Source organism: Rattus norvegicus, chromosome 18 (assembly GCF_021556685.1).
Source record: "Rattus norvegicus strain SHRSP/BbbUtx chromosome 18, alternate assembly SHRSP_T2T, whole genome shotgun sequence".
Classification (NCBI taxonomy): Eukaryota; Metazoa; Chordata; class Mammalia; order Rodentia; family Muridae; genus Rattus; species Rattus norvegicus.
This window is the reverse complement of record NC_141551.1, coordinates 24,886,408-24,903,895: the sequence shown is the minus strand read 5'-3', so window position 1 is coordinate 24,903,895 and position 17,488 is coordinate 24,886,408. Positions and strand designations below refer to the sequence as shown.

General features: G+C 42.3%; 1 protein-coding gene and 1 long non-coding RNA gene across 16 annotated transcripts in view; one reads left to right on the top strand and one right to left on the bottom strand.

The window, feature by feature from the left end:
* Camk4 (calcium/calmodulin-dependent protein kinase IV) overlaps positions 1-17,488 on the bottom strand; it is a 280,008-nt gene that overhangs the window by 49,522 nt on the left and 212,998 nt on the right.
* On the top strand, positions 12,452-15,900 carry LOC147999716 (uncharacterized). The gene is made up of 2 exons (XR_015642847.1): positions 12,452-12,666; positions 13,601-15,900. It is a non-coding gene; the product is annotated as an uncharacterized LOC147999716 (long non-coding RNA).

The following is a 17,488-nucleotide window of genomic DNA, read 5'->3' as shown; positions in this document are numbered from 1 at the left end:
TTCTGTGTTTCGGTGAGTGTGGATAATAGTAATACACCATATGTTCAAGAAGAAGCAGAGAAAAAGGGAGTTTTATGTTGTGATTTGCCCTGGAATTATCTGTATTTTGATGCTAATCCCACTGCCCCAAGGACAGCTGCCTAGTCAGTACTCAGAACTCAGGTGACTTCACCAGAACCACCTCCCCATTGAATTTGTAAAGTACAGGTTGGGGGCAGGTACAGGACAGAAGGAGGCCTGTCATTGGAGGAGAAGGAAGGATGGGTGGGAGAGAAGTTTGAAGAAAGAGGAGGAGACTGGAACAGAGAGGAGAGACAGGAGGGAGAGGGAGAGAAGCCATGGCAGATGACCAGATGACGTTAAGGTCCGCTCTGTGTATTTACAGGTTGTTATTAATGTTCTTAAGGGATCGATGGTACTGGGCTTTGTATGTTTAGGCGGGCAATTATATCTTACCAATTGGGTCAAAGATTATTGTGTTGGTGTTCTTTTATGTGAGGGTTTGAGTGTAGGAAAGTGTGCGGCGGCAGGAGACACTGGGCTTCCGTGGAGTTGGGATGTGTTTCCACCAAGATATCTTGGGACACTGCAGTGTCAGACCTAGTGGGGATAAAAGACAACCATACTTTTTTTATTTTTTATATTTTTACAACAACATAGCAGGTACTGTTTTTATATGCACACATCATAAAAATCAGGTAAGATGTTTATTTCGTATACGTTTACTTATGGCTAAAACTGTTGTAAAAATATAAAAATAAAAACATATTGTTGTCTTTTACCTGCTAGGTCCAGCACCTCGGTGCCCCAATGTATCTGCTAGATATCTTGGCGGAAACACATCCCAGCCACACAATTTCCTACACTCAAACCCTCACATAAAAGAACACACAACACAATAATCTTAGATCCAATTGGTAAGATACAATTGCCCATTTAAACATACAAAGCCCGGTACCATCCATCCCTTGAGAATATTAATAACAACCTGTAAATACACAGAGCAGAATCTTAATGTCACCTGCCATGGCTTCTCAGTCTCTCCTCTTCCTGTCTCTCCTTTTTCCTCTCGTCTCCTCCTCTTCCTTCAAAGTTCTCTCCCGCTCATTCCTCTTTCTCCTCCAATGATAGGCCTCCTTCTGTCCTGTACCTGCCCCTCACCCGTACTTTACAAATTCAATGGGGAGGTGGTTCTGGTGAAGTCACCTGAGTCCACAGTAGTGACTAGGCAGTTGTCCTTGGGGCAGTGGAATTAGCATCAAAATACAGATAACTTCAGGGCAAACCACAACACTGGTATATTATTAATATGAATAATTCATATGTTTTTATATCTCTGTTGAAAAGTACACTGCTTTAGTGTGATGCTTCTGAGATATACAAAATAAACTTTGACTCCTATGATTATTAAGAAATGGTTCATGCTCTGTGATGGACCAAAGCCTCTAGTTTCCTGTAGAGATGTGTTACCTTCTGTGGCCATGCACTTAAAGGATCTAAAACAATCTGTCAAAACGCTGAAGGCTTCAACACAATGAATCTGAAGTTCTTTTAGGTTTCAAGAATCCTTGTAACATAGGAAACTTAAAAACATTAAATGTCTCTATTAACTAGGTCATTAATTTCCATTAAACAAAGATTTAGCTTAGTGTAATTTCGGATAATCAAAGTGCCTTACGGCTAGGACTTTAAGAACCTTCTTTGAAGGATTACTCTAGGAATTACAGAGTCAGTTTAGATATTGGGAGATTATATCTAGATAAAATCCCCAAACCAATTGCTTCTTAAACAGGTTAATACAAATGAAGTGAGGAAAACCCATGACTGTGTTTTGTAATAACTTTAGTCTTTCACTGTGTGATAGGCCATGTTCTAAGAGATTTATCAAGCACATTAATCCTTGTAAGTATATTTCCACTATTTAGTGTATAAAAAATCGCAACATTGTAATGTTTTATTACAGCATTCTTGGGATCTGTAGGTATCTAAATGGCCCTGAAGACCTTGTCTTAATAAGGGAACTCTGAAGGCTAAAGTTATGTTCTATGTTTAAAATACTGAGTTTAAGACATCTATAAAGAAAAATGCCTCAAACCTGAAGCCTCACTTGCACAAGGACAAACAACTTCCTGGAGTGCGGTGGCTGTTGTTGACGTATATCAAGCCTAGGATTTTTGTTTCTTGTCTTAGTCACGGTCTCATTGCTGTGAACAGACACCATGACCTGACCTATGTAAGTTTTATAAAGGACAACATGTAATTGGGGCTGGCTTACGGGTTCAGAGGTTCAGTCCATTATCATCAAGGCGGGAGCAGGGCAGCATCCAGGCAGGCATGGTGCAGGAGGAGCTGAGTTCTACATCTTCAACCGAAAGAAGCCAGGAACAGACTGAGCATCCTCAGGCAGCTAGGAGGAGGGTCTCCAAGCCCACTCCCACAGTGACACACTTCCTCCAACAAGGCCACACCTTCTAATAGTGTCACTCCCTGGGCCAAGCATATGCAAACCATCACATTCTACTCCCTGGCCTCCATAGGCTTGTTTAAACACATGAGTCTATGGAGGCCATACCTAAACATAGTATAATAAAAAAGTACATTTAGTTGAACTTCCAAAGTCCCCATAGTCTATAGCAATATCAACAATGTTAAAAGTCCAAAGTTCAAAGTCTCTTCTAAGATCCATCCAATCACTTAACTATAATCTCCAAATTAAGACAGGCGACCAGCTGGGCAAACTTCAAACTCCGCCATCTCCATGTCTGATGTCAAAGCGGCCTTCAGATCTTCAACTCCCTTTTCATCTTTGTTGACTGCAACAAACTTCTTTCTCCTGAGCTGGCTCCACTCCCTGTTAGCAGCTTTCCTCAGCAGATAGCCAGCGGCTCTGACATCTTTAACATCTTTGGGTCTCCAAGGCAGCTTCAATGTTACACTTGTTTCAATGTCTGGGATCCACACATGATCCTCCAAGGGGCTGAATCCACTTCTCCAGCTCTGCCCTGTGTAGCAGTTTAACTTCAGGTTGATCCACTCCACTGCTGCTGCTGTTCTTGGTGGTCATCCCACGGTACTGACATCTCTAATACACTGGAGTCTTCCACTGCTACTGGCTTCACCAATAGCCTCTCCTAGGCTCTCTTCATGGTGCCAAGCCTCAACTCTTTGCATGACCCCTTCAGTCCTGAGGGTGCACCTTCACCAATGGCTTCCATGGCCTCTCACAGTGGCCAGCCTCAGCTGCTCTTCATGACCCCTTCATGCCTTCAAAACCAGTACCACCTGGGTGACTCTTACACATTACCAAGTCCAGCTGCATCATAAGGTACAACCTTGGCTCTCTCTGGAACACAGCTTCTTTGTGCTCTCAGAAAACACTTCACAGAAGATTTCACCTCAGTGATGCTGATCTCTTTCTTAGCTCCAGCTGACCATCATCAATTGTCCCAGTAGTCTCCTTCTTCTCTTGAATATAAAGCCAGAGACACATGGCTGAAGCTGCTGAGTTCAGGACTGGAACACGGCCCCCTTGTTCTATACATTATCACTAGCTTCTTCTTTTCTAATTCCTTTACTGCCTAAGCTTGGCTGTCCTGGATCTTGCTCAGTAGATTGACCTTGAATTTAGAGATCTATATGCCTGTCTCCTGGGATTAACAGTGTATCACCACACCTGAATTTAAGTTTTTCTTTCTCTAGAACTTGAACGGGCCTTGAATTCAGAGTTCTGCTTGTCTTTGCCTCCTAGGATTAAAAGTGGGATCTTGCCCCAAGCTCATTACTTCCTTAATTCAATTTAATATCCTTGAACACAGGATTTAACTCCATTTCACTCCCGGGTGTCCCTTTAATACTCCAACCACATATTTTGTATTTTTCCTTTCTCAACTTCCCTTTTTCATTAAAATGCTCTTCATGAGACTTAACTAGAGAACAAAATCTATGATGAGCGTTTCTGAGAGTTCCTTTGTTAATTTAATTAATCTGAGTCTTTTCACCTTAGATTCAGCCCGATTCTTCAGACAAAGGCAAAAAGCAGACGCATTCTTCACCAAAATACCACAAAAGCAGTCTTTACAACACATACTGAAATTCTTCTCCTCTGAAATCTCTTTGGTCAGGCCTGAACAATTCAAATCACTCCCAGTAACAAAGACGTCTGCATTCCTACTAAGATAGCCCATTAAGTACCATTAAAAGCATTCCACTGTTTTCCAAACCCAAAGTTCCAAAATCCACATTCTTCCAAACAAAAGCATGGTCATGCCTATCACAGCAATGCCCTACTCCTGGTACCAACTTCTGTCTTAGTTAGGGTCTCATTGCTGTGAACAGACACCATGACCAATGTAAGTTTTATAAAGGACAACATTTAATTGGGGCTGGCTTACAAGTTCAGAGGTTCAGTACATTATCATCAAGGTGAGAGCATGGCAGCATTGCAGCATCCAGGCAGGCATGGTGCAGGAGGAGCTGAGTTCTACATCTTCACCCGAAAGAAGCCAGGAACAGACTAAGCATCCCCAGGCAGCTAGAAGGAGGGTCTCCAAGTCCCCTCCCACAGTGACACACTTCCTCCAACAAGGTCACACCTTCCAATAGTTCCACTCCCTGTGGCCAAGCATATGGAAACCATCACATTTCTGTATACAAGCTTGGTTGTGCCAACAGCACAGGGTGTGCATGATCTCCTGTAGGAAGGAGGTGTGTTACCTGTGAGATCTGCATTTATAAGCCCTTGACTAACTAATTCACGCCCATACTCTGGGGATCTGGGCTATGAACCTGGATAGTGTTCCATTGCCCTGACCAGTAGTTAATAAAGCTTGCATCAAATTTGGCTTCAAATTGTGTTAGTGGTCTTAGTTGCACACAATGAGAACTAAGAAAGGTAGAGAAGGTTGTATTGATGGATACATCGCATGTTATTCTCAAGCTTTTCACAGGGCTATTAGTATTGTTTCTCAAAAAAATCACTTTCAAAGGTTTGATATTAAGAGTTAAAGCAAGTCCTTAAATAAGGATAATATATTTTTGGATAGAACTACAGAGTACCAGACAGAAAAGAAAGATCTGTGTCCTCTGAGAAGGAAATATGATGTAAAATAATGCATCTCTGGGAGGATCTGGCAGTTCCTCATCAATCCTGCCTCTTGTCCATTAGGGAAATGCACTCACCCAGTCCCCTCTGTTCTCTGCTATGCAGAAGGGTTGGTTTTCTTACTCTTACTGTTGTTATTTTCTGGCTGGACTTGGCTTTTGTCTTTACTAGCACTGTGGTCTCTCCATAGTTATTAGCCCCACGTGTCCCCTTTGTTGGGCTCCATGTATTAAATATCAATATTCATGAGAAATACATCTACAATGCAACATTTGACAATTGTCAATAAATGGTTTCTTTCCTTTCTGTTAATTAGACACTAAACCCAGTAGCTGTATGGTGGCAGGACTTGAGCAAGAGCAAAGAGGTTCAGGATTACCTGCTTAAGTTACAAATGGAAGACAAATTAAACAGTCTTGGGATTTTTGTTGAATAGGAATCTGGGAACTGGAATGCTATAAATAGATACTTGGCTTAAATATATTTTATGCATCAGGAGCTGAACAGATTAAATGACAAATCTTGTATTCTTTGCAAGGTGAAGTAATTAAGATTATTTTAACAGTGAAGTTGTTAGAAAACTCATTTGTAAATGATAACTATATTGTTATTATCCATTCTTAAAGTCTTCTTTTTGACTTTTAGTAAAGAAAAATTAACATGTGAATATTTATGCCATGTAATTTTAATTCTCTTATGGGCACACACAGGTTGCGGTATCCCTTAATAACACTGCTTCATTGAAATCTCAAAAACAGTCCACTAAAACCTTGGGTCATCCATTGAGAGGAAGGAAGAAAGTCTAACTAGATAGTTTAAAAGAAAATGTGGAGTATCATCCGTGAGAGTTTCACATATACTTTAGGCATGGATGTAAAATATAGGAGTAATTTCAGAGATTAAAAGATAACCCCATGAATGTAATCCGTTAGGACTTAATGAAGATGTTACATAAATGGGTAATACAATAGGGATGTACCTCAATACATTGTTCATCACTGGAAACGTAGACGGGAAATAAAATCTTATTATATGCAGAATTGTTGAGTTACTTGATATATTCTTCAATAAAAAAATGGTCATACTGTGTTGGCTGCACTTGCCGTAAAAGGCCCACATTAACACCTATTGAACTGTTTCTCCATCATTCCTGGCATGTAAAAGAAGCTGAATAAGGGAGTGAAAAGTCTCCTGAATTCTGACAAGCAGTTTGTCTCTACTGTAGTTAAGCAGTGTTGGAGAAGGAGGAACTGGTACGCTCGTGCAGTTTGAAAGCACAGGAAATTGCTGAGTGGGAGTCAGTCCACTCATCCTCTGGCTCCGAAGTTACCTGTACCTGAGGTAAAAGCAGCCTGAGGACTCAGTCGGCAACAGCTGCATTAAATTTTATGAGCTTGAGGAGCTGGAAAATGAGCAACAATTTATGGTAAAAGCCAGCGATCGGCGGAGAGCTATGTGCACTGAGGTCTCCATCCGTTTCCATAGCTGCCTGAGTTAGGAGGCTCACATTTCTGATTTTGTGTGAGGAGAAGACTGTATAAAGGAACAGAAAATGGCCCTGTTTTGGGTTAAATGAGTCTAATGTGAACTGTTCTCAGAAACAAAAACTTTAATCAAAATTAAACTATTTTCTTCTTTTGGATTTAATGAAATATTACTAGCTGAAGGCACTTGGACACAATGAGAGAGATGTAAGTTTGCTGACAGGCAGGCTGCCAGGTTTAAAACCAAACCTTAAACTCTCTTCAAGAGCAATCCAATATATTTTGCAAAAAGAAAAAAAATGGAGGTGAAATTTTTGCTTTACTGAGACAATGGATGTCAGTTAGCTGAGGGTAAAACAATGATAAGAGATCAACATTGTTGAAACAAAATACTTCTGGGAAGTATTTCCTCATGATCAACTCACAAAAGCTATGGTATGGATGGGGCAAAGGCTACCAAGTGCCAAGGTTAAATGAAAGTTAGATAAACAATTTAAACTGACATATAATCTCTAGTGAAATAGAAGCAGTCATTTAAATTCTCCCAACCAAAAAAAAAAAAAAAAAAAAAAAAAAAAGCCCAGAACCAGATGGGTTTAGTGCAGAATTCTATTAGACCTTCAAAGAAGAGTTAATACTACTAAAATATCCCACAAAATAAAAACAGAAGAAACATGGCAAAATTCATTTTGCAAGGCCATAGTACCCTAATACCCAAGGCATGTAAAGACCCAACAGAGAGAGAGAGAGAGAGAGAGAGAGAGAGAGAATATACAAACCATTTTTCCTTATGAACATAGATGCAAAAAAATGGTTAGTAAATGGTTACAAACTGAATCTAAGAACACATCAGAAAGATCACCCATGATGATCAAGTGGGTTTCATCGAGAGATACAGGAATAATTCAATATATGGCTAAAAAACATTTAAAGAAATGCTCAACATCCTTTATCATCAGGAAAATGCAAATCAGAGTCACTCTGGGATCTTAAACCTGTCAGAATGGCTACAAGAGACAGTTCATGCTGGTGGGGATGAGGAGGAAGAGGACCATGCATCCATTGCTTCGTGAGTGCAAACTTGTACAGCCACCGTGGAAATCAGTGTGGAAATGTCTCAGGAAGATGGAATTCAATCTACTTCAAGAGCCAGTTATACCACTCTTGGGCATATACCCAAAGAATGCTTCATCTTGCCACAAAACTCGAGCATGTTGACTGCTTCTCTACTTATAATAGCCAGAAGTTGGAAGCAGCTTAAATGCCCTTCAACAGAAGAATGAATAAATAAATAAATGTGTACATTTGCACAATGGAGTATTTCTCAGCTGTTAAAAAATATTATTATGAAATCCAGTTATACAGGTAAAGGAAAAAGTCATTTGAGTGTGATATCCAAGACCCAGAAAGACAAAAAAGACACGTTTGCTTATATGTGGATATTAGCTGTTAGTCAATGACAAAGTTACAATCCTTAGAACCCCACAGAGTTCATCAGAGTAATGGGCTGGGGTGGGACAGATCTTGTCTGGAAGGGGAAATAGAACAGATAGTTATGGATGAATGAGGGGACTGGAACAGGAAGATGAAGTGGGGAGGGGACAGGGAGAAGGGAATGAGGGAGGAAATATGGGTAGAGAGAGTTAAAATTAAGGGCCATTTCAGGAAGAGTATAGATACATGTTTCAGCATAAGCTTCATAAATATACACATATATGAAGGTGATCTAAATGAAATTGCCATGTAATGGGGAGTCCCAGCTCACCATCTCTTGTCACCTTGGTGACAAGCTACCATCCCAGTACTGGGATTGGGCTACATTTAACTGACCTATTGGACAATGGCATCCCATAGGCATTCCCAAACCTAGGCTGTTGCCAAGATTATAGGTTGCTCTCCACAAACTAATAGCAAGGCTCTTTTGGTGGCGACACCTATTCAACTCATTGAACATCAAGAAATCGAGCTGGTGCCTTCACAGAGCCTTCACCCCCTACTAGGATCTTTGGTAAAGGAAGGAGCTCTGTAGGATACCAAAGGAAAAACCCAAACACCAAGCAACCACAAAACCGGTCTGTGATGGTGCCCTACCTGCATGATATGCGGCAGTAATGGGGGACAAAGCATGTGCTAGCAACAAGTAACTGATCTGACCTAAGGTCCACTCCACGAGATGGAATCTATACCTGATGTTGGTAGGGTGACCAAGAACCAGAGACTAGATACCACAAGGACCTAGGGTAAGGCTAAATACTATGTTTTAAAAATAGTGATAAAATGACTCAATGATATTCTGCTATACTCAGACGAGCATCTTGTTTAGCTGTCATCAGAGAAGCTTTATCCTGCAGCAGATAAATATGTTCCAACACAGAGAGCTGCATCCAGATGTTATGCAGAGTGAGAGTCTGGGAACACACATTCCTAAATGGGATTACATCATCACACCCCTTCTCTCAGAGCTCAGGGAACCCTGAAGAAGAGGGGGAAGAAAGAGTGTAAAACCCAGAGAGGATGGTGGACACCAAGAAAACAAGACCCTCTAAATCAACATGAAGACACTCATATAAACTCACAGAGACTGAAGCAGCATGCACAGGCCTGCGTGGGTCTGCACCGGGTTGTTGGCGTATACATTATGGCTTCCAGTTTAGGTTGTTATGGGACTCCTGAGTGGGTCTTGGTCTTCTCTTGGGCTCTTCTCCTTATGTTGGTTTCTCTTGTCCAGCTTCTATGTGATAGCTTTTGTTTTTTTCTTATTATATTTATTTTATGATATGGCATTGCCATCTCTTAGAAGCCTGTTCTTTTCTAATGAGAGACAGAGGGGAGTGAAAACAGACTATGGATTATAAGTGAAATGGACTATGTTTTATATTGCTGTATCATGTTGCTGAGGGATGGGATTGGAATGATTTATCTTGGTTGACAACGTAGCACATATGGGAGAGGGGGTCTCCATTGAGGAACTGTCTCCATTCTATGGCCTACTGGGATATCTGTGGGGCCATTTTCCTGATTATTAATTAATGTAGGGTTCACCCTACTGTCAGTAGTACCAACCTTAAGCAGGTGGACCTGGGGTATATAAAAGAAGTAGCGTGGATATGAGACTGGGATTGGGGCAGTAAACAGTTTTCTCCACAGAATATGCATCAATTCCTGTCTAGAGATCCTGCCCTGGCTTTCCTCAATCATGAGCTGACATAACCTGTAAGGTGAATGAACCGTTTCCTCCTCTAGCTGGCTTCTGTTAACATTTTATCACAGCAGTTAGAAACTAGGACAACATCATCCAAAATTTACACAACCCCAAACCACAGATGTGATATAGAATGTGATCATCAATGTAATATTCTATTACATTATTCAGAAAATTACTAAATACATGTTCAAGAATTCATCTCCATTCTCCTGGGATTCCAAGGAAAGAAGACCACAGGTAGAACTTGATAAGCTTCTGACATCGTTCTTATTGGTCCTGACAATGATGTGTGGAAATGTTCAGAGAGGAGAACATTCCCCCACCAGAAATTGCTTTTAGATCACCAGTTTTCTAATACTGAGATTCGAAAGGGATATAGATTATCCCCTGCTCCCAAATCTGTTAAAATAATTAGATAAAGTGATCTAGGCTCTGCCTGAGCCACCAAAGTATTTTATTATACATTTATAAAAATTAGAATATTAACAGAAATGTTTCTCCTTTTTATTTTGCTAGTTCTGATTTCTCGATTCTCAGTAGTTCTTATTTATGGGTAAAATAGTATCATAATATTTTAATATTCTATACCTTGCATTAATTAACATCCATCATTAAGTCTGAGCAGAGAGACAGAAAGACAGACACAGAGAGACAGAGACAGAGACAGAGAGAAAGAGAGAATTATCTCCCACAGGAATAGACTGATTATATCAAACAATCTACATTCTCTGTTCTGTCCTCACACTGCTTCATTAATCTCTCAGAATTGTTTCATTGACACTAAGTAGAACTGAGTAGGCATGGTATTCACAGAAACGAGGGATAAGTGTCAGAAGCAAGCTGATTCTTAATCGCCTTCAACCTCATTATCCCTTCAAGCCTCACTTCACCCGGATTTAGTGGCGTGTGGGTGTGCATTTGATATTTAGTGGAACACAATTTTGGGAAATCGGTGGGACCAGAATCTTTTACCTGGAGTGTGCCCCTTGTGTTAGAACTGATGGACGGGAAATCATGCCATACACTCATCTTTGAGATCCACTCAGAAGTTTGCTCAAGGAGTTCCGTGTGTCCAAGTAACAGGACCTACAACTCAAAGTGACAGAAGCACTGTGTACTACTGTCCTCTGTGAGATTCCAAGAGGGAGGAAGATCCGCTGGTGATTTTTTTTCTTACCCTCTGCCTTCTATGTAATTATATTACTCTTTATAATTACAAAGGCAGCAAAGCAATTTTCAACATCACCTACAGACTCCACTAAGGCAGGGAAACATAAATAGCTTCTCATCATTTGGGCCTCCTTGTATGAATGGGAAATTTCCCCAAAATGTGACAAGCTCCCCCCCAACACACACACACACACACACACACACACACACACACACACACACACACACACACAAGCCATTGCACGGGATCAGGTCAGATGCCCTGACTCATGCTAAAAGGGAAGGTGGGGAAAGAAGTTCTGATAATTTCCATTCTTCTAAAGGAGCCTATGTTCCTCTCTCAGCAATGAGTAAGACAGCAGGGTGAGAGATGGGGGTCTACACATCAAATGGTGTAAGGCAGATAATAGAACCCTTACAAAATGTGTAACTGTTCTTTAGCATGGTCCTCAGAACTGAAGACAAATAGTGGTTCACATTAGTATTGATTCTTTTGGTTTTATTTCATTAGCTTCTAGAATCATTCCTTACCCTGTGAAGACGACAAACATGAGAAAACCATGGAAAACAGTGAATTTTGAGAAATTTATAAATAAGTGCCTGTAAAATTATTTATACTATGATCTCTCAACTTTAAACTCATCTTTCTATAGTCCCCTTTACAAAGCTGGAATCTGACATTTAGGCCACCATTTTCCATATCTTGGCTTTGCCATGAGTTGGACGTGAGGCTGGACGTTGGAGAAGGTGAGGGAGCTGCTCCCTGTTTGCTTTCTGAGTCAGTTTTCCTAAGTAGTGTCCCTAACCACATCTCTCTAAAACCAAGCTCTGGTTCCCCTTGCAATGGCATGTCACCGTGGTGGCCCTAGTGGCTCTCTTTTGTCATTCCCCAGTCTCTGAGGTGGATGTCAGGTGTGTTCCTCTATTGCTCCCCTTCTTAGTGTTTGAGGCTCAGTGTCCTGGTTGCCAAAAGCAGCTAAGGGAGGAAAGAATTTATTTCACCATATACTTCCAGGCAACAGTTCATCACCTGAGGAAAGTCAGGGCAGGACCCTGGAGGCAGGGATCGAAGCAGACACTGCAGAGGAATGCTGCTTACTCATTGGCTTTCCCTGGCTTTCTCAGTTACACTTCTTACAGTCCAGACTCACTTGCCTAAGGCTGGTAATGCCCACAGTGTGCTGGGCCTGACATCGGTTAGCGATTAAGAAAAGGCTTCCTAGACACGGTTGAAGGTTTAGCCAAAGAAGACAATGCCTCAATGGGGTCCCTTCTTCCAACTGTGCAAGGTTTACCATGAAGCCTAACTGGCATAGGGTCCCCTGCTGGAACTTCAATTCAATGACTGGCCAGCAGTCCCCTGCTGCAGCTGAGGATCCCAACTCAGGTCCTCACACAAGCACAGCAAGCACTTTACCCCCCCCTCCCCAGGCTTCTTTCCAATCTCAACTACCTATTATTTTGATGCTTAAATGCTCTGTTTTTTTTTTTCACATCGTCTTGAAGGTTTTAATGCTTTTCCCTACAATTATTTGTCACCATTATCCAACAACTCTTCCAAAAGCTCTGTGATAACCGTTTTCTCAGTTTTAACCAAATAATTTAGTGCTCTACTCCACATGTACAAATTATCTCCAGGCTCTAAAGTCTTGCCTTTAGTTGAGATGTACTCCAGAGAGTTGTGGCTAGAAAAAAAGAGAAGGAATGTGACACTTGTGGAGGTAAGCAGGGCCTGGTGACATTTTGGAAACAGAGGCTCAGCAGGCAAATGGTGGCTCCAGGAAAGAGACCGGCAATGGTGGTAGTAGTAAGAGGCATGGGGCGACAGAACACTCTCTTGTTGTGCTTGTCCTTTAAGGTTGGCTAGGACAAGGAGACTGCTCCAGAATGTTCAGAGCAACCTAGACCGATTCGCCAGTAACTATGGTGATTTATTTCAAGGAGAGATACCATTGAGGAAGACTTAAAGATCTGCCTTAAGCATTCAAAGCTAAAGTCGATTTCAAATTTGCTTGCAGACTCTCCTAACTGCCATCGGAGGGGTTGAAAGCAGAAGAGGCAGCATTATAGTAGGAGAAAGAGTAGCATACACAGAGAAAGGAAATGTAGGCTGTGACATATGTCACATGCATGGGACAGCTATGCCTGTAACACATTTCCCCCCAGGCTCTGCAGGCTGTTTTTGCTTCTGTGTTCGCAGCCTGTGTGAGGTGCACGGGTGTGGGATGTTCCAGGGTCTCCTTTCTGTCCTATGTCCCTCTCTACTGCCACCGCTGCAGCCCCTTTTCTGCAGCCACCATTTGCCTGCTGAGCCTCTGTCACTAAGCTCTGCTTCCTTCCCTCCATAAGTGCCACATTCCTCTCTCTTTCTAGCCAGTTCCCTGGCATTTCTCAATTTTAAAGCCATGACTTCAGATTACCCTGAGTCCCAAATGTCCCATTTTCCATAGCTAGCTATAGCTTTGTAGTTGACAATAAGCTATTTTGAAGATGCCAATCATTTCTCTCAAGTCTAAATCTGCTTTGCCTTCTACCTGTGAAACATTTGGGGAAAAGGTTTGAATTCTCTTAACCCTTAGTTTCTCGGAGATCTTTTGATAGCCTGTTTCAAGGATGTCTGGCTTGAATGTAGTAGTTTAGAATGTAAACGGGAATTCTGTGAATGGGTAAAATAATACTTTAAAAAAACACAGGATTAACAGCAATCAGCCTAACTTTCCAGCCTAGAATAGACAGAGGTCTTGGGGTTTTGTTTCACTCTTCTTAGGGAGGCTTATCTGCAGCTTCCCTGACTGGATCCATTGTTTCCTAAATCGGTATGTGCTGCATGGGAGATTTCGATGCTAAGAACATCCGTTCCCATTCACTGAGGGTCACCAGCGTTTCTAATGGCAGCTATCTGTTGGCATTGCTAAGTTGAAACACGCTTACTGTAATAAACCCAAGAACAGTAGGCATGTCAACAGGTGAAGGCAACTTGAAAGGAGAAATAGAAAACTTCTGGATCCATACTACACAGAAAATGAATGGAATGACACAGAGGGAGCAGGGGAGGGATTTCATTCATGGAGGCAATGGGATATTGCTTTGTTTCCTATGAAACGGATAAGCCAGATATCTCATTACAGACTGAGAGAAGATCAGTGGAAACCAGGCTCCCACTTTTGTGGGACTAGGGGATAAATATTAAGCACAAAGTAAAGTACACTTTCAAGTAATGTAGGTTCACAAAGACAATAACATGCGGTACTGAACCAAGGTACACTACCAGGTTCCTGTAGGTTCATGGAGACAATAATGCATGGTTTTGAACTGAGGCAGCTTGGAAAGGATGCGGAAGGCACAGTTTTCACACAATGGAAGGTCGCTCTAGAGTTAGAACCTTACAGTGGGAACCAGGAAGCAGAACATAAACTGTGATCAAATGTGACAGAATAGGGATCAGAGAAAACAGGTTCGAGATAGAAATTAGCTTAGGTCTTTCTAGGGTCAGAAAAGGGGACCAACGGGGGCAAACACAGAAAAGGAGAGTGGTGGTCAAGTGCCCTGAGAGTGGGGTGTCGGGAGAGCCCTCAATATGGGAGATATTCTGGGATATCCAGGAATGTTTGATTATCTTGTTCTGCCTTTTTTCCCAAGTCACTATGTAACCCAGGCTAGCCTAGAGCTCGTTGTGTGTATAGCACACACTGACCTCAAACTCACTATGCTCTTGCTTCTGCCTGTGATGTGTTAGGACTTCAGGCTTCCTCACCGCACCCAGAGAGTTCTCAGGTGCCAATGTGACCTAATCATAGGAGTGATTAGAATGGTTTATCACTGGCGTCATAACTCCAGGGGAGGAGAGCGGATGTGAGGTCATGGAATTGTGTAGCCAGTTAGGTTTGGCAGGGTATTAGAGGGATTAGTAATGATGAGAACAAGTGGTCAAATTCATGTTGTTGCCTGGCAACATTCAGACTGGCAAGATTCAGTAGGATGAAGACTAGGATTTTAGGAGACAGATGTCGAGTGGCAGTGTCACCAAGGTGAGACAAGCCTGAAGGACACGGCCAGAGTCCTAGGTTAGTATTAGAGAAAAAGAGATTTCTGCATGTGCCTGCCTGAGACAGCCTGAATACAAAGGGAAGAAATGTGTGGTGTGGAAAGCGACTGCACTTGGTCTCAGGAAGTTGGTTCATGCGAGGTACACAAGGAAGGCTCCCTTCAAAGTAAGATCTTACTTAAAGTGAGATCACACATATTTAAAAAAAAAGCGGGGATGTTGGCACCCATCTGTGTGTATTTATTTTTATGTGTTTGAGTGTTTTGTCTTCACATAGGCAAGTGTACCATATGTTTGCCCTGTTCCACAGAGGCCAGAAGAGGGCATCTGTGGTTACAGACTGGGGTTACAGACAGTTGTAAAGGACCCTGGGAATGCTAGAAACTGAACCCAGCCTCTCTGTGAGAGCAGCAAGTACTCAATACTGAGCCATCTCTCCAGTCCTGAAATCACTGTCTTCTGACAGCATACAACGGCCTGTCATTCAAAACTGCACCACGATGTAACATTCCATGAAGGACAGACACGCATCTGAAGAACTGGCAGTGAAGAACGGCAGCAGAATGGAAAGTACCAGAGGTGCAGCCTCCCTCGCCGAAACAGCCACCCCACTCCCCAGAACACTCCACACACACACACACCCATGACTCCACACATCGCACCACTCCGCATCCCCTCCAGAAGCCTCTCCTTACCCTGCTCTAACTACATTCATACCCCACATTTTTCACCCCAACCAGAGCCCATTGGACTAGGAAGGGGTTTTCTGATTCAAGCTGAGCCAAATGCAGCTTCTGTCTTAAAGTCTGGACTGGAGATCAAGGGGTATTTTTATATACGTTCAGAAGGCTCAAAGCATGGGGGCACGTTAACGAACATATTGACTGCATCACTTTCTGAAGACGAAAAACAGTGACCGTTGTAAAACAGGAAGCACGTTGGGAACCAAGTTCAGTGTCAAAGGGTCCTGGTAGCTCCAGCCGCTTGCCTGAGTTCTTCACACCCTCCGTGAACTTCCGGAGACCCAGCCCCCGCCGTGCACACTCTGACTTTTGCTAAGATGAAGAATAATCTTTGAGGATTATTCTGTTTTGGAAAACAAGAAAAGTGTCCTTTCTCTAGAGAAGCCTGAGAAAAGGAGTTCCGTGGAAGGACACGGGTATCTCTCCTGTTCCCTTCCTTGCACTGGCCCACATATAGCCACATGTGTGGAACCAAGAGCAGGTGACAGAGGTAAAAACATGAAAGCATGCTAACCTGGGTGGTAATCTACAAATGCCCTGCTCGGGAGGCTGCCAGAAGCTCTCCCGTGACAGATACGCACACACCCAATCACCAGCGTACCTTGGTCTTAAACTTTTGGTTGATGTAACATGTAAAGCACAGAAAAGCGTCCTGAATGATCGTAAGCTGAGCATAGGCCAGCTTTTGTTTGTTCAGATTTACAACATTTAGTAAAGAATCGATTTAATGCTCTGCTCTTCTGCTCTCCTGAACGCCGCTTTGATGTACACTCTCAGCCTTCCCACTACCATGTTAGGGTGAAATGTTAGGCCGGATTTAGAAGAGGAAATTAGGGATACGCCCCAGCTCCTGTACAAAGCCAAGCTCAGCTCTGACTCCCAACGTGCCTTTGACTGCTGGCTGATGTGAGCAAGGTCTACCCGCAAAGTCTGACAGATTACAAATCAGTCTTTAATATACACTTACTACTGCCATCGTTGAACTAAGACCTCCCCAAACAGAAGTAGCAATTATGAAAGACAATTCTAGACATGCACTTAAGGACAGGAATCGGAGCAAATAGAAGCACATTTTGGAAACTCGCGCCAGCACACCGTCTCGGCGGTGAGCGAGATTGGGTTCAGGGCCAGATGAAGGGAGATCCAACTCAAGGTGAGAAGGGAGAGGAGAGGAGAGAGAGGACGTATTAGAAATCATTCCCGAGTTTGGAAGCCTAAGAAACTAGGGTGAAAAATAACGTAGAATGTGGCTGCTTTTGTGTACAGTGAGAATATGAACTTGATACTCAGTATACAAGTAGCCAGGATGTATGTCGTACATATAGGGTAAAATTTTATTAATCCTTTCCAGTGTTTTCCTTTTCTCTATTTTCTCTCTCTTTCCCCCTCTCTCTGTGTGATATGTACATCCATGCATATGTTAGGATGTGTGTGTTAGTGTAAATAGTATTCTATTGCTCACCTCCTTAGTGTTTATTTTTACAACCATATTTGTTCGCTTACTTCATTTTGTGTGTGTGTGTGTGTGTGTGTGTGTGTGTGTGTCCATCCGTATGTTATAATGTATGTGTGCAGAATAGAGTTGATTCTTTCCTTCACCTTATAGGTCCTGGGGATACAATCAGACCCTGGGACTTTGCAGCAAATGCTTTTTAACCACCGAGTCATATCAGCTTCTTTTTGAGACAGAGTCTTTCAGTGAACCTGAAACTCACTGTAGCTTCTAGGGTTGCTGGCCAG